Genomic DNA, 23281 nt, shown 5'->3' with positions numbered 1-23281 from the left:
TCCAACGTTAATGAGAGGAAAATTGCATATTAGAAGAGAGCAAATGAAAATCAAGTAAGAAATAAAAAAAAAAAAAAAAAGGCAAATAGATTTTATGGTGGAATATTAAAAAAAATCAAAAGGAGAACTTGATGAGCCTTTAGATACATCTGATGCACCCAACAGAAACTGAGAAAAAACCAGCCTGCTACTGGGTAAACTCTTAGAAGAATTAAAGAAGTACCACATTAACCAAAAAGGATGATTTAGTTTCATTGCATCTTTTCCTCTCCAACAGCAAAGCCCCTCCCAGCACAGCAGTGCTTGGTTTGGTGACTGCTGCATTATTTATGAATGCTGCACATCCAGAGAGCAGACATTGCTGATTTGTCAAAAGCACAAACATGAGGTCATGTCCATCTCCTTGACATGTGAGTCCATCCAACAGAGAACAGTGCCACAGGTTTAATGTTTAACACGTGTCCCTGTGATCCAGGCAGATTCCTCCAGGCCTTTGGGTTTCTTTTTTTTAACATGGAGGAGGCAAACAAGTAACTGCAGGAGACATCCCTGGGAAGGACTCAAGGTTAAGGGTGCTGCAACAAGGACACATTGCCAGGAGAAAACAAATCCTGGTACAAGACAAAAACACCACCACTCGATATTCCCATCTGGCCCATCTCTTTCTTCAATGCATAGGCAAAATCTGATGTATATAAAAGTAACATTTTGCTATATAATAATACTCTTTAAGAACTCAGTACACGGATACACCTTTTTTTCTTGGCCTTCAGAAGAAAAAGAAAGGAGCCTTGGCAAGCATCTGGAAAGTATCATCCCAAATGCCTCAAGTCTGAAAAATTTAAAAGCAAATGAAAAAGGGATCCTGGAATGGGAAATCCTAGGCTATGTCAGAAACATATGGCAATCCAGCCTACCTGAAACATCTAAGTGATGTTTTTAAGTGAGCTTTTCCTTTTCCCCCACAGTGCAGGGCAGCAGAATCCTGCTGTGAAGGGACCTTTGATGTCTCCTGTCCAACCCCTGTCCCATGCAGGGCTGTCAGTGCAGCTGCTCAGGGCATTGTCCAGAGGGCTCAGAGCTCTCCTGAGGTGGAGCCTGCCTTCCCTTCCGAGCTACTGCTCCTGTGTCTGAGCACCCTCTTGGAAAACTTTTCCCTTCATTCTCATTGGAATTCCCCATGCCTCAGCTGAGATGGAAATCTGTGACTAAGTAAAAAAAAAGCATTTGGAAATAGTGATCGATCCAAATCAGGTACAAATAATGTTAAAAACAGGTGATCATTTTAATCTAGGTGACAGAATTGTGAATTCTGAAGCTTCGCTGTGTAGCTTATCAACAAGTACACCAAGGAAAAAACAGATGCTCTAAACCCTGTTTCACTTAGGGTGTCATAGCTCTATTAAAAACAGCACTGCCATTCATGCTTAAGGTACAGCTTCATTTCTGAGTGTCACAATTTGCTTATTGCTTACTTTGTACAGTTTTAATCTCATTTTAAAAAAATGATTTGTAAGACTTACACAGCAGAAGTTTGGTTTGACAGTCTACACTTGTGACACTACACTGAGTGTCAAGTACTCATGCACAATGAGTCTGGGACAGTGATGAAGTAACTCTGTCAAGTTTCAGGAGCTGATACCACCAACACTCAGACTGGCTTGGACTGTGCAATTCCAAACATCCCACTAAAAAGAATCAAAACTATAATGGAATGGAAATTACAGCTATCGCTATCTTCCACATTATTATAGACTTAATCAGTCTTAGGTACATAAATGTAAACTTGTAAAAGTGATGGAGTGCACTTATAATTCCCTGCCCTAACACAATGAAATATATTTAAAAAAGCTTTCTGGGTCCTACTGCCTAGGCCCTTTTGTTGAGGCGATTATGTTAATTCACTTTATATCTCATAAAATGTCAGTTTGACAATGAAGTTAAATGAGATTAACTTAAAATTTAAGAGCTTTGCTCTATTTTCTTATTTACAATTTCAGTATCCTTTGGAAAAAGCAGTACTGGTGCATACAGCAGCAAGCAGCACACACAATATCTAAGTGATACAACACAGGAACACATTACAGATTATAAACCACCCAAACATCTTAACTTTTAAACATCTCAAACACAGGGAAAGAAAGCTGTTATTTGCTCCATTTGAAAGGTTGCTGAGATGGATGACTTCTGCAGTTTGCACAAACTCACACCACCTGTAAACAGGTGCTGCTGCTCAAATGGAAGCTCAGCAGCGATGCTGTGCACTGTCCCCCCTTCCCAGTCACAGTGACACCAGTGGCTGCACCTCAGCAGACCCAGGAATATTGCAGTGTACTGCAGCCCTCTTCACAACAGCCCTCCTGGAGCAGAAACCTGGAAAATAACACTGAGGTCCACTGAGCTTGACTTCCCCACACACCAGGGACGGTGCATCTCCTGCAGCTGTGGCCCTCCTGCGAGTGCTGCCATCTCCCCTGAGCAGATCAGCCTGCAGGCTCCCACCTGCAGAGCACTTCTGAGCTCAGAACAGGGCTGAACCACAGGGCTCAGCCACAGCAACACTGCCAGCTGAACAGAGCTCTGCTGCCCCACGGGATGCCCAGGGGATGGCACACGCTCTGCTGACCAGATGTCTCACTGCAATGAAGGGAGGGCAGCAGCCACAGGCTCCTCTGCTTGATTTTCCCAGCAGTCTGCAAACACAGACCGGTTGTGAATTCTATTTCAGAAGCCTTAGGGCAGAACAATGAAAGGATGGCCCACAGTTAGGCTCAGATCAGCAAGTTCCTAACTCATCAGGGCAGCCTGGCAGCCCCTGGGTCTGTGACTGGATCGAGGTCACTGTACTCAGTACCACCAAAAGTTCTGGACCAGCCCAAACTGCTGGCCTCAGGGATACAGGGACAGCACATTATTCCCAGGACTGATCAGCCAGGTGAACTGGGCAGGGATTGTTCCTGGCAGGGTGGGCAGGCCCTGGCACAGGTGCTCAGAGCAGCTGGGGCTGTCCCTGGATCCCTGGCAGTGCCCAAGGCCAGGCTGGACATTGGGGCTGGAGCAGCTGGGACAGGGGAAGGGATGGGAACTGGATGGGCTTTGAGCTCCTGTCCAACCCAAACCATGATTCTATGAATCCCTGATTTACACTTTACTAATTCATCAGGAGCTGATAAGGTAGAAAGGACTTCACTAGAGTCTGAGGTTCCCAGTTAGGCCCAGAACCATATGGACACTTCAGAGCAACACCCTGGCCATGAGGAAACACCGCAGTCACTGCCAGAAACTCAGAAAGTCGGGTGGCACGCTCATGAACAATACTCATTTGTAGCTTGGCCAAGTTCTTAAGAAACACGCAAGAGGTGAAATTGATTCTTCTGCTGTCTCCCTGTTCACTATAACCAACAACTTGGCTTTAATACTCCTAAAATCAGTCAGACAGCACCCAAGACCCTGTAGGCACAGCAGGGAGAATTTCCTTTGTAAACTCCCAGGACCTCTTTCGATATCACAGTCACTAACTGCAGAGTACACAGGCAAACACATCCTGGCTTTTGTGAGAATGGCCCTTATGGAAACGCTCAGGAGCTCAGGGAAAGGCCAGGCATTTTATCTCAGGCAGTGCTGCTGTTAACAAAATGCTTTTTCCGGACTGGCAGAAGTAGCTGACCATTCCCACCACGCCTGCGTGCGCACCTGCACTGCAGCTACAGACACGGGCAGCAACATTTAACCCAAGGGGAGCACATCCATTCAAACAGCTCCACATCTCCCCAGAAATGTAGTATGGAGAAAAAAACAGGCCTGTTCTGTTAGCAGACTGAAGCTGAACATTCACTGCATTTAAAAAGGTTCTAGAATGATACTCATTACAGTACTAGAGATTTCTTCCATTATTCCATACAGAAAGATTGGTCTGGGAAAACTAGTGCTGACGGAAAGAGAAACAATTGGTTCTGATGGATCACACATCTGGCATTATTAAAAGCACTATTCCTGTAATTATACAGAGATTTTGCCACAAAAGTTTGAAGATTTTAATAACTATAGGGGTTTTTTAAACAGTTAATTGGCATAATTTCTTTTCAAAGTCCACCATTTCAACTGTGGAGATTAAATGCAAAAAGGAAATAGATGAATAAACTGTACAGAGTAAACATTTACTGCGTTACCTCACTAAATGTGACAGTTAATATATAAAGATCGCTTTAAATATATTTAAAATAAATTGCCAATGATGACACAGAAACCGTAATTCATGTAGTCATAAAATCCATAATTAGCTTTAATGAATATTTAAAGTCAAAGTTCAGCCCAACTTTTTCAATGTTTAACCTCCTATATCAATATAGTTCAAGGAATTCATTTATCATGGAACATGACAATGTCTGAATATGAATTAGCACGAGCACTGCTGACAGGAAGCCCTTATCTCCTACCAGCCTTTTTGGCTCTGCTGAATGTCAACAGTGAGTTTGGCACGCCTGACTCTATTGATTGCCCGCCTGCTTTGCTACCAACAATTAAAAAAGTATTTCACATGTTTATAAACCCGAAGATCAAGAGCAGGCATTAGTTTCCCATTAGCGAGATGGAGTCTGTGAGCGGCCAGCCCTCGCTCAGGGCCAGCCCAGCCCCGGTGGCTGCTGCCACCCCACCAGGCTGACAGCGATGGCACACTGGAGCTGCCACGGCCCTGCACCGAGACTCCCGGCCTGGGCTCATTAATGTCACAGCAATGCCTGAGAGGCCTCAAACAAACACCCAAAACGGGAGAGAGCGGAGGCCTGGCCCAGCACAGGGGCTGCGGGCACCTGAGCACGGCCTCAGCCGCTGGGCAAGGTACCCTGACCCGGGAAAGCCACAGCAAAACAGCTCCGAAATTCCGCTGGGAAACAAACCACGGCTATCTTGGATTTCTGTGGCAGTTTGGAAACACTTCATGAAAACATCTCCTCTTGGTTTGCCTTTCAATGTCGGTTGTGATACAACTGATACATAAACAAAGGAAGGGCAGGCCGCAGTACAGGCTGGATCCAACACACCTGAACGGTGAATGACAAAGCACCGACACACACGAGGGATGGAACAGTTTTCACCTGTGGCTCTGTGCACACTCAACCCACTACAGCCAAATTAACACCAACCGTCTAATACCCATTCAAGGTTAAAAGACCAGGCTGGGTACACTGATCAACTCATTATAAAATACTCCATCACTTCTTATTTGCAAACAAATTAGGAGTCCGGCAATTTATCATTTCCTGAATTAGACTTATCAGCTAAAGCACACAGGATTAAAGTGCCATTGAGCCTGCCGGAACAGCCCTGCTCCACCTGAAGCGCAGACAGACGGAGCCCGACCCGACCATGCCAAACAATCACACCCTGCTCCTGCAGCTCTGCACTGCAAACACAGCTATCAGCTTCATTTCAACAGCATTTGAATAATTACACCTTTAATAAACTGTCAGAGTGAGTGGGCTCCAAATACTCACTGACAAACTTCCAAAACTCTCTCGAAACAGACCTTGGTCTGTATTAAAAACACCTGTTCAGTTCTGTGTGATATTTCCATTAAACCAAATGGAACTGTCCACTCAGAAGGAGTGGCAGGACTGGCACTGCAGATTCTCTTACTCCATAAAACCTAAGCCAATATTATGCATCATAATCTAAACATACAATGTCCATAAATAAACAATACCTATGTTTTATTTGTAATACCCATGTTGTGAAGAAGCCACCTGCAGCTGCATCTTAGCAGTGTCTCCGGTGTCTACTTCCCAGTTAAGTCAATTTTGTTTGAGCATTAGAGATTTCTGGAAACAGCAGATGCAGCTGGTGGGGATAAAAAAGGGGGACCAGCTCTAGGAGTCCCTAAATCCTGGGAATTTCTTGATTATAATTGTATTTGATCCATACCATTAGATCCATTTCTAAAATAATTTCCACATACTGCTTTTGTCTTTAGAAGTTCTTCTGCCTTAAAAAATTCTGATTTATTTGTAATCCATTTATTTCACGGATCAGCCAATTTTTCAGACCTCCTCTTTCAGCGGGACATCTGCCTCAGACTGCTCTGTGCCAGGTGAATCACCTCATACTGCCATGCTCCCAGCTTCAGTGAGCTGTCAGAACACTCACAGTGGTTTCCAGACATCCTTAACCCATTTTAATGCCAGTTTTTGCTGTGCAGCTGTTGAGCATCAGCAGATATACCTGTAACATCTAGCACTGCTTCCATACTCTTCCCTCTTTTCTTCAGAGCAGCCCTTTCAAGTGTGAGACCAATAACAGTGGAATCATCAACACTATAACCACTACAAATTTACCAGTTAAAAAATACAAATGATTAAAAACATAAATTCTAAATTTTTGGTTTACTTTTATAATACTTGAACTAAACGTAATTGAGGAAACAATTGATCTGTAAGTGTTCACACATAGCTTTATATCTTGTACTGTTTATTTCTAGTCTCATTCACAAGATTTTGGTATATTCAGATGGGTTTATCTGTTCAGGTTTCATTCAAGGCTGACACTTGTCTACATGACAGACTGGAGTAGCTATTTTAAAAATTCTAAGATATCTAAATCTCAAGTCATTTAAATGCTTACGTAAGAGATCAACATAAAAAAAAAAAACAAAAACTTGCTTGCAGTCCTGATCATTACAGATACCTCAGAGAGGTCTCTGCTAACAGCAACCAGCATGGTGCATTTTCTGGAACAAAAACATAGCCCAGGAGCTTTCATTTTCCTGTTCTGAAGACTAACAGAAAAATGAAGGATATTCAGATATTCAGCTAACATAATCCACCTTTATCACATTCTCTTAATAATTTTGTTATAGCAAATGAAAGTCATATTCAATTTAAAATCATTATTTGGGAGATAATTTAAGAATAGAAAAATTAACAAACAAAACCTCTGAGCTTTATATAAACATAAAAAACCACGTCCAGTGAGTAAATGAATAACCTATACGTAACCTAATGAATGGACAAAGAGTATTTAATGCCACTTTTGACACTGACGTATATCAAGAAAAGATTTCATATTTTAATTACAAATCAATTAAATTAAAAAATATCAGACAGAGGTTCCTTTTCTGAAAACCAAGATTAGCGACAGACCAAGGAACCAACCCAAGCTAAAGGAAGTGTATGTGTGCTGAGCACTTATAAAAAGCGCCACTTATCAATATTCCTGAACGCAAAGTAGAGCCTTCACAAAGTCATTAATCACGTTGTTATTTAATATTTCTATTACTCAAGCACTCTGGAGGCCCCAATCAGGCTAAGAGGCGCCCAGCTTGGCTCTGCACCAGTGCAGACAGGAGGCTGCTGCAATTCAGGATTCCGAGCTGCAGCCCAGGGCTGTGCTCTGCATTCAGCCCCAGCCACTTGAACTTGCTGGATGGGTGAGTGTGCTCAGAGAGCCAAAAGCTCTGCTGAGGATGCTCCAAGGGCTTCCAAGCCAGTGCCAAACCCCCTGCCATGCTCAGAATATTCACCAGCTCCTCAGGGTGGGAAGGGACAGGAGGAAAGTCCAATTTCTAACTGTGAGCACAGTAGAGGATAAGCATAAGTTCTCCTCAAAAGATACACAGGTAAATGATCATGGTTATTTCACTGTTGAACCTCATGGAGAGCCAAAAATATTCCCCAAGAAGTTACAAATTCTTGACAAGCTCAAAAAACTATCCAAAGATCCAGATTTATCATGTGGATAGTGGCAACACTTTTTGAATTTCAAAAAACAGGGCTTGAATCTCAAGTTGCAGAAGGTAATATGCAGGTGCAGAATATTATTTTTCATCTGTATTGTACATGCTGTTTCACATTTCTATTTGGAGCTGGGGCCAGCTGGCAGGAAGAGCAGCATCAGTAAAACCCCATCCTGCACAGGACAGGGTCTGCTGGAACTGGGACCCAACCCGCACGGATTCTGAGCAGATGGAAAGGCTGACAGATGTTCAGGGCTTTACCACAGCTTTCTTCTAGTGAAAAAAAACCAAAACACTTTGTCTTGGGGAAAACTGGTAAGCTGTGTGATTCCTACTACACTGAGTTGACGCTAAATAATTTTAATTTTGAAAACTTTAAATCAATACAGTATTTCATTGATATATTCTTACATAATACACTCAAGATGACAAATTCAATTTGATGAGGAGGCATTAATGCCCATTTCATTTAGCATTATACAGGTCATCTACAAATAGGAAAGTACCATGTGGTAAAAGGTTGTATTTAGCGTGTCACAGTCACTGGTGGTTGTTTTGTATCTCAGAGAACCTTTGTAGCTGCCTCAAAATAAGAGATGATTGATTTACAAAGTACCAAATTTCAAATTTCATATTCTAGGACTAAACATCAAATAATTGGACAAAGCTGTCCCCTTGTCTGACCCATCACAATCAAGCCCCTTTCAAGGTTGACTGCCTGCATAAGAAATATGTGCATAATTTCATTTTGTCTCCTGTCCAACATCCAATGTTAGAAGTTAATTAAATTGCTTGTCCATTGTATTCATCCACTTACAAAGTTAATGATATTCTGTTCTTGAATTAAAGAGAATTTTATAAAGCCTGCACTATGGAACCTGGCATGCTGTACACCGAGGAGCTGAACCCTGTCATGGTTCCTGATTGCAGCTCTCCTAATTAGGAAACAAAATGAATGTTTCTGTGTCTGCCAATGCAGAGGACAAGTCATTCCAACAGCGAAGGTAAATGCTCTGTACAATAGCAACTTAATAATATCTCATGTTTGACTATAATAAATTCTGCAGGATTAATAAACCTGTTAAAATTTTAAATTAACATAACAAAGATGAACTGCAGAAGAACAAGGCAGCCTCAAAAGAGGGTCACAGGTTTGAGGCACAAAACAGCTTCTTGCAAGGGCACCAACCTTGAGGACACTGAAATCATCATTTCTCGTTCTTGCACAGATGAAGAAGGAAAACACAATGCTGTGGCAATCTGCTGGAGAAACCGGGATTATTAATAATTCCAGCACCTTTGGTGCCTTTGTCTTAGCTACACTGACTTGGTACTTCTGCAACTTCCTGGGCAGCCACACAGCCAGAAGTGTAACACAAATCCAGTACCTACAGCAGCAAGCTCGCTGTCCAGGAATGCTGCTGGTGACAGCACTGAGCATCGTGAGCCAAAGCCAGAATCCAGCACAGAGCCTGCATGCCACGGAGAAAATATAACCACAAGGTTACTAGTTTTTTCTACTCTACTCTACTCTACTCTACTCTACTCTAATTTTTGTACATGGTTATTATTCTACTCAACCGTGAGGCTGAGTAGAGCCCCTGAGCACACTGCCCTGCACACACTCCTGTTTCAGTACACGCTTTTCCACCTTCAGAAGGAAGGTGCCTCCCGAGGCTGATGTCCTTGGGGACACCGAGTCTGTCCCAGCTCAGCCCTGCCTCTGAGCACTCTCAGGTGTCCTGTCTGTGGCAGGGGCTGGAAGGGGATGGTGCCCAGACGGTTCTGGGGCCCTGTGATCCCTGCCCAGGTGGCAGTGCCGGAGCTGGGAGCGCCGGGTGGCTGTGTCCCTGTTGTGAGCCGGGTCTGGCTGTGCGGCCCTGGGGACACCGCCACAGCGGGGTGGGACACCGCCACATCGGGATGGGACACAGCCACAGCGGGGTGTCTCTGAGGACACAGTCACAGTGGGCTGGCCCCGCACGGCTCTGGGGACACCGACACAGCGGGATGGGACACAGCCACATCGGGGTGTCTCTGGGGACACCGCCACATCGGGGTGGGACACCGCCACAGCGGAGTGTCTCTGGGGACACAGCCACAGCGGGCTGGCCCCGCACGGCTCCCCGGGGCCAGCTGCAGCGGCTCGGGGATGTGCTGGCCCGGAGCCGCAGCCGCGGCCTCCTGCTCCTGGCTCCGTGGGACATCGTGAGGGCCCGAGGCGGGACAGCGGCAGCAGGGCCTGACACACGGGGACACTGCAGAGCCTTCACACACGGTGTGCCGGGGACAATGCGCTCGGGACCCCTTCACAACACCCTCCCCAAGGCTCTCAGCCTTCTGTGCAACAGAAGAAGCCTGGAACTCTGAAAACACTACCAAAACCTGAGGTTTTCAGTGCCTACTCATATCACCATCACTAGGAACTGAGTGACAAGTACCATGAGAATTGGCCATATTTGAAAAGCAACCTCTACTGACTTTTTCCAATTTAATACAAAATATTTTACAGTAAAACCCAGAAAGTGTCTCTCCCAGCTTTTCTTTGTCTTTTATTTGATGCTGTTAATACAGAGAGTTAGTGTTAACCCTTGGCCGTGTCACTGGAATGAGCAAACAGAACTGACCCAGAGCAGGGACTGCACTGCCCTGCTCTGGATGCTGCTGGGTCACACACAGACAAGGATGCAGATTATATGCTTTTTAAAATTATTATTATTGCTAACAAGGAGCCAAACCTGGTATTTCCTAACAGGTTTCACTTCACTGAAATGAAGGACAATTTGATTTATGTGATTAAATATTTTAAGCCCTTGTGCCCTTTGCACCAGCTGATTCCATAAAGGAATAGTGATATAAACCAAAGCAGTAATAGTAGAACAATTTAAGCTTACTCCGCCACAGTTTAGTAGAAATACTGAAAACTGAGTTATGAAGAATCTTAAAAAAAAATTCAGTGTATGCAAACTAAAAATAAAAGCATAAATGAAAACATGCAGCATGTTTGGTTTAGCAAATATAAGAAAACATCAGGATTACTGGCAAGAAATTAATTTTCCTAGAACTATACAGAAAAGCTGGATTATGCAGAATAACTGAATGCATGCTGCCATTTTGCATTTCTTCATGTACACTTCAGAGCAATATTTTATTGTAATTAACTTTAAATTATGCTCAGCATTTTCTTCAAGTGGTTGCATTTCCAAAATAAAGCTACATGGACCAATCCCAAAGATGTATTTCAACTAATGTAACTTTGGTGAACTGAAACTCATTAAATGGTACTGACAAATCAATAAGGACATAAAGATGTAAAGCATTTCTTCAAGAAATAAACCAGATTATACTCTTCTAATCTAAATACTCAGTTAAGTCTATTGATAATTAAATCACATGGAAAACCTGCCTCGTTATTAAAGTCTCTTCAGAACGTCCATGCAAGTTGGAGTATGTACATATATAATGCATATTATTTATATTTCCACCTTTCAGAACTTTTCAATTTCAATTAAAATCCTGTAATTTTTACTGGGAATCACATTACATGCATGATAGAGATAAGTTAATTAAAGGACAATCAATTCCAAGAGATGGCCAACAATGAACCTAACCAGTTTACAAATTACCTACTGCCATTCAACAAGAGCATGCAATGTCTGTGGATAATCACAAAAAAGCTTTAATTGATTTTTAAAATTTCAATAATACCTTACATTTTATACTTTCATAAGTACTTTGCTTGGGCTTTGATTTTTAGCATTAGAGGAACTGCTGTGACCACCACTGCAAACTCCTGGACAGCGCAGAGCCCTGATTTAAAGCTCCAAGCAAAGCTGACACACCCTGTGCCCCCAAACCAGCCATGCCCACATCTCAGCTTGAACAGATACCCAGTTCACGTGCTGGGATGCTTTCAGATGGCAATATTTTAAAGGAACTCATTCTTGACTAATTACGATTTAGTACTCTCCAAGTTTGTTACAGACAGGCAGGTTCCACTGCTCTGATGGCAGACTAGAACATTATTCTCTGAAAATTCTGGCAGTCCAACCAGATCACTCAAAAACAAACAAACTGTCACTCTCCGACTCCTAATACAGCAAGCAGGACTCCTTAATGCTCTTTTGCCCCAACATCCTACAAAGTCTGAATGAAAGGTTTGCCATGACCTGTTTCCACTACCTCCTCCTTGCCTCACTGCGGGGAGGGAGCTCTGACAAGTCCCAGAGCACCAGCTGTGTGTGAGAAGCAGGGACAAGCAAAGGCTGGGTCCCCAGCAAAGGCATCTTCTCACTGTGGCAACCCCAAAAAAACTCCATCATGCTAGGAAAAAAACTCCAGTGATTCTGCAGCCAGAACACAGAACAGGACACTTGTAACACACAGGGAACTTTCTGTGAGGCTGCTCCTGTGCGACAGACATCACACAAACAGTTTGTGAAAGCAAGTGCTGGCTCACTCCTGTTCTGCTGGGAGCCTGGAGATGAGCAGGGCACTGGGACAGAAGTGCCCATATCAGCCCAGCTCGGATCCAGCTGTGACAAGCCAGAAGAGGAAAGGAACGGCTCAGCCAGCCGGGAATTACAGCTGGGCTCCAGAGCCACCCTGTGCTGCCTCACTGCCAGGGTTACTGTGCTTTTACACATCAGCTTGAGCACAACTGAATGGAAACAAAATTCTACTTTTCAACTGGAATATACTTTCTTACAGGAAACAGATTAATTAAAAGGCCTAAAAAAGGGGCTCTTTTCAAAGGAGTGCAAGGTATCAGTCAGCTTTGCTGTTAGCACACCCACAAGAAAGGCTTTTTATCCTACAGGCTCACAGCTGGATTACTGAGTAACCACCATCAGAAAGGAATGTTTCAGTAATAGTGGAAGTGAGAAAGAAAACCTCCATATAAATAGAAGCAATAACTCGAATTTTATTTTAAAACTGAGAAGATAAAAATAGTCTGTATAAATCAAACAAGTTGTCTCTTCATGTCACTTTTATGATGGACATTAATCTTAGTTTCTAGACAGAACTGCTGTCTGATGTAACCACGCTTATTGACTTAATGGGAAGAAATTTATATTAGTCTAGGAAGCTGTGATGAATGCAGTCTTAAAGTTCAATGACTCAAACACTTAGTAACCTCAAACATTGACCCAGATAGACAGAAACTTAAATCTTAATCCTGGAGCATAAGTTTATGCTTCATTCAAATTTTGTTGTCCAGGCATTTGAATCTTCACGTGTTTTTACATTTCCCAATGCACATATCTGTGTGCACACCCTGTACACGCAGTGCACAGCATTTCCACGCAGAGAGGGGCCGGCCCCTCCCGGGTCAGGCTGTGTGTCCCTGGCTCTGGCCAGCCCAGGGGATGCAGCTGCTCCCAGCACGAGCTGCAGGCACACGGCTGATCCACAGCCTGGCCTCTGCTGTGCAGCACCTGGCCCTATCCCCAACCACTTCCACTTCTTCTGGGCTCGGGACTCACTTCTGATAAACAGCCTGCACGCCTAAATATGTTAAAATATGTGCATTCAATGAAAAGGAACATTCCTTAATCTGAGATCAGATAACATCACTGCAGCAAAAGCTGTTCAGCTGCTGGGATGTCAGCAATTTAATGCAGCCAAGAGTTTATGGATCACAAATGCAATATATCACACAGTTGAAAACCTGTAATACTGACTCTTACAAAGAACAAGGGTCAGGCTTTTGTGTAATTCAGTTTGGTTTAGAAAATAGGACAAAAACTAAAACAAACAGTTAATGTCTTATGGCTCACACATTCAAAATTGGAAATCCCTGATGTGAAATAATACCTGAAATATCTGAAAGATCTAAACATATATGGACACCAGATGCTTGATTTGTCACGGGAACTGCAGTGCAAACACCCCAATTCCACCTGCCCCTACTGCCTGAGTTTAGAAGATAGTAGTTAACTAACTTATAAAGTAATTTTTATAGTAACACCCATTCCATACATCAGGAGAGATTCCCAGCTGGATGTATCCTGAAACACCGGAGTTAACAAAATGCACTGAAGACAATCTAAGTGGGACCTTCGTGAGAAGATGGTGCATGGAAACAGAAATGTTCCAAGTCAGAAGGAACAAGGTAACCTCGTTTAATCTGATTATTCTGAGGTTGAGGCAACATATTAATCAAGCGGACAAAACAATTCTGTTAATGACATTCAAAAGGTACAGTACAATAATCAATCATTTACTATATTGCAAATGATAAAACAAGCATCCAGAAGGGTTATGCTAATTACATGTTTCAAGTCAAATGAACCCATTCCATGCTTTGTCTTGTTTAGACAAATAGAGCGTTGTGCCATTTAATTGTATTTGGGATGTCTGTGGCAGTGTCTGCAGCGATCCACTGGCCAGCACAGAACTGGGGATGGACTGGAACCACCAGCACAGGAGCAGCCGCTCCGCTGAGCCACCGGCACCAGCCCGGCATGGCACGGGACACGGACACCGGGACAGAGGGACACCGGGACATGGGGACAGAGGGACATGGGGACACGGACACCGGGACAGAGGGACACGGACACCGGGACAGAGGGACACGGGGACACGGACACCGGGACAGAGGGACACGGACACCAGGACAGAGGGACACGGGGACATGGGGACAGAGGGACACAGCAACATGGACACCGGGACAGAGGGACACGGGGACAGAGGGACACGGGGACAGAGGGATATGGGGAGAAGGGGACATGGGGACAAGGGGACACGGGGACACAGGGACAGAAGAACACAAGGACACCCGGACACAGGGACACTGGGACATGGGGACACAGGGACACCCGCACCCAGGGACACCCAGACACAGGGACACCCAGACACAGGGACACCCCGCAGGGAGCGAGTGCCTGGCCCTGGCCCAGCTCTGTGCCTGCACATCCCCTGCTCCACCTCGGCCACAGCTGCCCTTCCTTTCCATTTGCCTTTTCCTGCTCTCAGCCTGAGCCCCCAGCCTCGCTGCATTCACCACAGCACCTTCCTCACTTGCACAGGATTCAGCAGGTCAGTCTTCAGGGAAAACAGCAACATGTTTAAGCAAAAACTACTAAACTGATAAAATCAGCTGTACCCACAGAGAATGAGAGCACCCAAGTGCGTTCCTAAATCTGTAATTAAAATAACCCCAAACCCAAAGATCTTCCCCCAAATCCCAATCAAAACATCCTTTTGGACAAAAAAAATAGATAAACACAGATTTCCTTAGTTTTCAAAAGGAAGTTGTTTTTTAAAAAAGCAAGCACAAATCATTGCTGTTTCAGAATCCCCAACCCCATGCCTTTTTCTGTCTAGCAACAGATTACGGTTTTATTCAAAGCAGTTTCCAGTGAAAGCAAAAAAAATGTAAACCGTAAGAAAATTCAACTTCCCACATTGCATCACCTTCCTCACTTTTCAGGAGCAATCCCTTGGTAACATGCAAGGAAAATGGGCTCCTAAGGAAGCTGCACTAACTAGTCCACAGATGCTATTGACTTCTATGGGCTTCCTTGGGAATTTACATATTTACCAAATGAAAAAAAATTAACACCTAGAGTCAGTGGGGGTGATCTGTCCCTCCTGTTCTCTTCAGTAAGAAAAATGTCCATTTTCAGAAGGAAGACACTTGATTTTGAATTGCAATGACTGTAAGTACCCTGACTCACCTGGTATCCTGTATAGTTACAGTACTGGTTATGGTTTTCCCTGATAAAAATTAAATGTAAGGCATAAGGAAAAGTAGCCCACTAGCTCAGGACAGGGAAAAAAATAACTTTGCCGCTATGTATAAAAACACAAAATCAATTTTGTGCAATTTAGTATCCACATTTAATTTTGAATTTTTAAACTGTAAATTATTAAAATAGCAGTACTTTTTCCCTAGAAAAATTTCAATAAGTTATTATACAAATCCAAATCACTGAAATGAAATTTTTAGCCTTAAAATATTCCATATCTATCTGTCTGGCCTTTTAAAGCATGCTCCCTACCAGAGTGGTGACATTTTTAGGTTGGAGGTTTTACAAGGATTAGTCATCATTTTGGCTATTGTACGCTATATAATCACCCATGTAAACTCATGTCAGCTTGCCTTAAATTAACTTTAATTCAGGTTTGCCAAAGAAGAAAATCAGACTGTAACTAAATGAGGTCAAGGACTTTGAGGACCTCATCGAGTCCCACAATACCTGGATCTCTTTATGAAGTCCGTCTGCTCATCATGAGTCACGCAAATGGGTGCAAGTATGGATGGCAGATTAAATAACTCTGTTTAATATTAGTCAGAAATAAGAAACAATAACTAATATTTGTAAAAAGTTACACCTGAAATATTCCACTCTGTCTTATGTTAAATGTACTTAGCAGAAAGGTCAGAGCTCCTGAATTTGCTAGATAAATAAATGTTGGTGAGGTGGATGAATCACTGGAGAATTGGTGCATGGCAGCGAATGAATAACCTGCAAATGCTTCCCAAACCCCATTATTTCCCTTTTTCCAGTAGGCCAAAGATTCATGTCCCTGCATGCCGCCAGTTCATTACAGAGAAATATCATTCCTCTCCTGGCACTCTCTGGGCGGCCTCTCAGCCCCACGAGGACCCTTTAATGTTTAATTCCCCATCATCTGCTCCAGTGAACAGCTTAATCTCTGCTTGTATGATCAATACTATATCAGTGTAAATTAAAATGACAATTTTAAAGTAATTAAGCCTGTTAATGCTCGATTCAAATGTCATTATTTGCACAAGGGATTGAGGAGAAATTACATCGTGTCCAGGGTGACAGGAAAATGTTTGAGCCTTCTCAATCCTGTTGCCGCTGTGCCACTGGAGGCTTTAGCAAAGCAGATTAACTTCTAGCTCCCACTGCCAGGATACCTATCCAATTTCAAAAGAGGATAACACAATTTGATAAATTTAATTCCAGCTACAAACTCAATTATTGTGATAATGGATGAAAACTGGGAGGAGACACTAAACAAGACTCACATAAAAAATACACTTAACTTCAGAATGAGATACAACAGTAATTGTTTTATTTGATTTGCTCTATCCCTTTTGAAAACCCTTTAAATAATTGTGATTGTTAGAAGAATGGCCAGCATTTATTAAATAGCATGAGCTCTAAGATCAAAGTGGCTGCAGTTTAAAGGATTTTGGTCACAATGGAAATGTTTGCTATCCTTCGTTGTACAGCTACATTTATTAGACAAGTAAAATTACATCATTACAGTATTGGATCTCATAAATAGATCTATAAAACTCAACTACACTCAGATGAAATCTCAGCCCATTCTACATGCTGGCCTTTCCAGACCCTACCTTGACAGCATGTAGTCATTTATTATTTCAAAGGAAGATTTTAATAGCAGAAAACCCTAAAGTTTATGAGACAGCCATAGGAGTGGGTTTGGATTTCAGGCCTGACCAGTGGAAGTGCAGTTGAGCAATTGTTACCTGAGCTCATCTTTAACCTCGGGACACAGAAATCCACAGCAATTTAGGCAAAACACTGGACAGTGAAACCCTGAATGTCATGATTTTAACTCCATGGCAAGGAAAAGTCAAAAACCTCTTGTGCAAAGGAAGTTTCAACAGCATTGTACTCCTACTGCAAAGGTACCACCAGCCTGAGAGGTCCATCAGCATTCTTGTCACTGGATATTGTTTAATAAATTCAGTTTATCTGACCGTTTGCATTTCCCGAAGTTCTCTGAAATAATTATATTGAATTTTTATTAGTGCACATGAAACATTTTTGGCTTTCACTTCTTTGAATAATAAATGGCATATATTAAAGTGCCTTACAGGTCTAATAACTTGCATCAGATCCATGTAGGCCTGTCTTATTAACTTTTAGTTTAAATTACAGCAGAATTCATCAATCAGTGTTTCTAAAAAGCAGACTGCACATTGCCACAGACTCTCAAGAAAAATGGATCTCAGGACAATTAAAACATCTACTGTGTCTCAAGTATTTAATCAGAAAATCTATCAACCCACAGATTTCCTTAGATGAACTGTCTAACAAAGAACCCTGAAAGGGTAACCAAAGCCTATTAAAAATTTTTCACAATGATGAAGCAAATGGAAAGAAATAAAGAACTGAGCTTTAAAAACAAGCTTAAGTTTTTTTAATTAGATTTGCTAACTCTAGCACAAACAGAGTTCTGAAATGAAAATGAAGTCCAGTGATGGAGTGGTGTGCAGTAGGCTCCGTGTTCCCTCGCTCACCCCTTACACACAGCAACTGCTGCCATGGCAGAGTCCAAACCCGAGTCCCAAGTGCCATTTGATGTAACAAAAAAGATCTTTCTCCTGCAGGAACAGCTGCAGATCCAAAATGGGGAGGCTACAGGAATGCTACTGTGAGTTAATTACATTTTGCTCTGATAATTAAATCTTTAAAGTATAAAGCTTCTCCAGGAAACAGAACCAAACTGCTGTCTTTAAAGAAATGAGCAGAAAGCACATGAAAGGAGCGAGGCCACTGCTGCTCCGGGATCCCCCAACACCGTCAAACCTGCTGTAGCCTCTCCCTTCTCCCATCAGTGCCAGGCCTTGGCTGCTGCCATAGCATGTGTGAGCTGGGCAGGGGTTACTCTTCTTCAAGAAACTTGAAAGAGGAAATTAAGGAGACATCTTTTGGAGGGTTTTTTAAATTAAATTAGGAAATATGAAGTAACACTTTTTTCATACCACGGTGAAATTATCACCCCTAACAATTTTATGAAGTATCTGCACTGACAGCTCGAAATATTTCCCCGGTTATACAGCACAGAAAATGAATCCAGACATGAGTCCACATCTGGTTTCTACAGCTGGCTGGTGGAATTCACAGAGTATCTGTTGAGAAGGACTAACTGAGAGTATTGACCAAGGCAGAGCAGGGAGCGTGGTTCACAAGGATACACATGAGCACAGTGGCCTAACCCCACTGTTGAGAGCAGAGGTCATTGTCTGCTGCCAACACAGACTGACAGACAGACAGACAGACAAAGATGCAACTTTCAAATGAGTGCCTGAACAATCAGAATATTTTCCCTTGTACCTCACCTGAGACCTGGGCACACGTTACCACAGCTTTCCTGGCTTGCATTACTGGTGGGGTGTGTTAATGGACATCACACCGTGTGGAGCAACACATTAATTGTTTCCCTATGTACAATAATAGCTCCATTTATCATGCACATGTTGACTCATGTTGGCTTTGCAAAGCTTAATAATCATCACTGATCTCAGTGCCTGAAGAATGAAGGAAGCACAGGTAAAATTTACCCCAAGTGACAAATTCATTCAGATTTATTAAACATACCTTTCCCACTGAAGATAGAAAAAGGGTTCAACCTCACTTTGCTTTTCAAATTACACTGGCAGACTTTTAAAGAAATAACACAGGTCAGTAGAAACAAACCAAACATTACTGGGAGTCCATCAGATTTATTTATCCTCATCACTGTTCTGTTTGAAAACACCTCTTTCTTGTAATACTGTATCTTGTATGAACTGATCTTTTTCTACTAGGTTTTTATTAATCTGTGAGAAGATAAGGAAAACAAAGTGCTTTAACAGATTATTAATCTAACTTGATCTTCATCCCTCCTATGCATATTTTGTTCATTTAGCAGCTGCAGTAAGGAGGGGCTCCACCTGAGCGATGGAGGGTCTTCACTGGCAGCTCCACAAGAAGCTGTTCCCATCAGGTACCCTGGGGCAAAGTAAAGCCAAATAAACCCTTTTTGGTGAGGCAGCAGATGGCCATACCCAAACACTGTGGGTACAGCCACTTCAGCAGAACCCATCCAAACACACAGAGGACAGCAGAATTTTGTAAGAAATGACTAGGACTTTTCTGCAGTTTGACAAAAGGAACTGATGAATTCCCTGAGCACAGGTTGTTCAGCTGTAGGGGATCTCAGCCCATGGTGGGCAGAGGCTCACAGGTGCCAGGAGCCATCCTGCTCTCAGTCCCAGCACAACACAGGAGTGCCTGTGCAGAGCAGGGTATTGAACACAACTGCAAATCTGAGTTCTGACACAGCCATTGTGACTCTGCCTCCTTCGTCTTCTGCTCACTGCTCCACTGGGCTTCTGTCAGGAAATGCTAACATGCCTTTAAGCTCTTTAAGAGCTTAACAAATTTTCAGTTTGCTCCTACAGATTTTGTGCGGAATATTTGTTTCCCACACGTGGTGCCATGACACAGCACTCAATCATATTTGTCTTTTGCCCTGATATATGGCCCAACCACAATACTCTTGGTCAACCCTTTGCCAGCCTGTCAGTTACAAACTGTTTGTACTCTTTAGGAAAGTCCAGTGACAAGTGATTGAATTAAAAGACAATCTGGGCATAACACTGATCTTAACAGAAACAGACAAACTAAACACAACCAGCAGCACCTAAACAACTACTGACTTCTGTTTTTTAAATATCACAACCAGGGGAAGGTTGCTAAGGACAATGTGAGGTGACCAAGGTTCTGCCACAGTGCTGCAGTAGCTGAGGATGCTCCTGCCATGTGATCTCTTAACCCTGGCTCTGGGATTATCAGGTGTCAGGATGTTCAAAGTTCTCCTTTTTGCCAATGAAATAGAACCATTTTTGAAAACAGAGAAAAATACCCAAATAGATAGCAGACTGGACTCTCTTTATTTTTCAAAATAAAACAGAATCTGATATTGCTTTTCCACTTGGAAATAAAGGAGAAAAGTTTTAGTGCTGCTGTGTTAGACACAGCTGTCAAACACACACGACAATGACTGCAAAGCTAAGAAGGAGGAAGACAACATTTAAAGACTGTTACTGGTAGGAATTCTTTCTCGCTTTCCATCTCCACATTGCTGCATGTGAACCCCTGGGTTTTTGCTTTTACTGCCTCCTTGGCCTACACTCTTAAAGACTTATTCCATTCCCATTTTTTTGATTACTGAACTGAACCTTTTATGAACAAACCTTTTAAAGAATATCATTAACCCACAATCAAAAAAAGTCCCTGAAATTAAACACAGGATCTTTGCTATTTAGCACACTCAAAGAGAAGAATACCAGGTTTACAAACTGCATTTACAACACTCACATTAGTAAAAAATCAAATTTCTTTTTTTTTTCCCCTTTGCCCTCTCTACAAGTGATGTGAAAGGACATGAAACACACTGCCAGATTTCCCAGGACACAGGGAGCCCCACCTGTGAGCTGGTACCCACCTCACCTGTGTGTGAGCCTCACAGCCCTGGGAGCACACTTATGTGCCATGTCAGGGGAATACCAGAAAAACACATACAGGTTTATAAAAGATAAATACTGTGAACCCCAGGAATTTTAATCCAACTCCTGCACACTAACAATGGCTGATGAATAACCTGGCTGATGAAATGCAGCTATGGAGGGAAGTGGAGAATAACCAAAACTGCCATCAGCCCAGTAAGTAATTTACAGAGATCCAGTTTCATTCCTCTTAATTGATCATGTCTTCTTAAATTAAACAGAATAAACACATGATCCAGGATGTGGATCCAGGAAAAGAACACTCAAAATGGGAACCATGGGAACACATCAAGGTATTGATGGGGACTGAAGGCTGCACAGGACAGACCCACCAGCTTGAGGGTGTTTTCTAACACTGACCAAACTCCTCTCTCTGTTTGGAGAGGCTCCTCCCATGCCCACTGCAGCTCTTTCCTGCCACCTTTCAAGACTGAGCTGGTGCTCTGCCATTGCAGCAACATCAATAAACTTGTTCAGAAGAACACTTTGATATCTAAAATTCAACTGGCCGCATTTTAAGAGAAAATGGCTTTTTGAAAATGCAGGTGTACCCTTTCCACTAAGCAGAAAGACCAAAAGACCTCCACCCAACACAACAGCCAGACCACCTCCCCTACACAACGCTGCAGTGCCAGGGCCCGAGCCAGGCCCGCTGCAGAGCTCATTACGCTGCCACACACCTATCGCTGCTCGGATGCAAAATGAAGTTAAACCAATGAAGCAAAAATAATCCATTTAATGCTTATGCTCTGTGATGCATTTCTATGGGGTTTCTATTGTTGTTGTTACAGTGCTTCTGTTCATTCTTATGCTTTAGTGGTTCAACTGCAATTTATCAGCCTGGAGTGGAAAATACCTGGCACCTACTTAAAATGCATGGAGCTAGCAATAAAATTAACCTTGTGGCAATTGTTTTCCCACATGTTTGATAGACCAATGTCAGCTCATCTGTTAGAAGGAAATAAAAAAGTCAAGCCTAAATGTACAAAAAATTATGATGGAAGCCTTAAATAAAGCAAGGGTAATGCAAGTTTATTGAGTCAAAAATCAATCAATCAATGACCGAGTGGATTAGGAGCACCTCATAAGCCCCAAAGAAATAATTTGCCCAAACACTGAGATTTAACGGTAGAGGACCAAATTCCAACACTTTTAGGAAGTAAGTAATGAAAAATCAATTTGAAAGGAAAAACAGATCAAGAACCCTGGATTCTGACATGCCGACACATTTATTGCTGAATACCATTTCTTGGCTGACCCGAAAACTTCGGAAGGTGTTTATTTACTTTCAACACCTTCCAGAGATCAATATTTTTAATTTGGATCCGAGTTATTATTTTTCACATCACAGCATCGGGGAGTGGAGTAAAGTGGCTCATATTTTAGTGCTAAAAAGATCGATATGACAGTTTCACCTTCACTGCAGCCCCCCGCAGCCGCACGGGTGCACATCATCACGTCCCGCAGGGGGGTGCGGTGCCGCGGCACAGGGAGCAGGTCATCACCCAGCCCCAGCTCCAGACAGCCCATGATTTACCTGGTCATGAAGGGCCTGGTGCCCTTAGAAAACCAATCTTGCTTCTCCCACTTTATCAGGCCTGTCTCTTACCCGTGTACGGGAAGGGGGAGGGGGCTGGATGAGGGAGAAGGAGAAGAGAGGGAGGGCAGGAGCAGAGTGAAAGACAATCAGTTTCACAAAGCAGATTACGTCCCTCATCGTAAATGCATCCATTCGTTTTTACCTTCCTCGAACCAGGGCACATCTGTAATCGATAATTAATTTTCCATAAATTTCAAAATATTGTTCTGGTGGCTGGGAGAAGTGGAGCGCACAGGGGAAGCAGGAGGGAGGATCCCTGTGGCACAAGGGGCTGCTCGTGGGCCCTGGTGGCTCAATCGATCGGTGCTGCAGGGCTGGGGAGAGCCACAGAGCCAGTGGGCACTGCCCTGCAGGACATCTGCTGCTCCAGGAGCCACAGCCAGCACCCAACATCTGCCCTGCAGGACACCCACAGCCAGCATCCAACATCTGCCCTGCAGGACATCCACAGCCAGCATCCAACATCTGCCCTGCAGGACACCCAGCACCCAACATCTGCCCTGCAGGACATCTGCTGCTCCAGGAGCCACAGCCAGTGCCCAACATCTGCCCTGCAGGACATCCACAGCCAGCACCCAACATCTGCCCTGCAGGACACCCACAGCCAGCACCCAACATCTGCCCTGCAGGACATCCACAGCCAGTGCCCAACATCTGCCCTGCAGGACAT

General features: G+C 43.3%; 1 protein-coding gene across 4 annotated transcripts in view; it reads right to left on the bottom strand.

Moving 5' to 3' along the window:
- The window catches only part of INPP5A (inositol polyphosphate-5-phosphatase A), a 142587-nt gene that overhangs the window by 89461 nt on the left and 29845 nt on the right, over positions 1–23281 (bottom strand). The window lies entirely within an intron of this gene.

Source organism: Parus major, chromosome 6 (genome assembly GCF_001522545.3).
Source record: "Parus major isolate Abel chromosome 6, Parus_major1.1, whole genome shotgun sequence".
NCBI classification, from domain to species: Eukaryota; Metazoa; Chordata; class Aves; order Passeriformes; family Paridae; genus Parus; species Parus major.
This window is presented reverse-complemented; position numbering and strand designations above follow the sequence as displayed.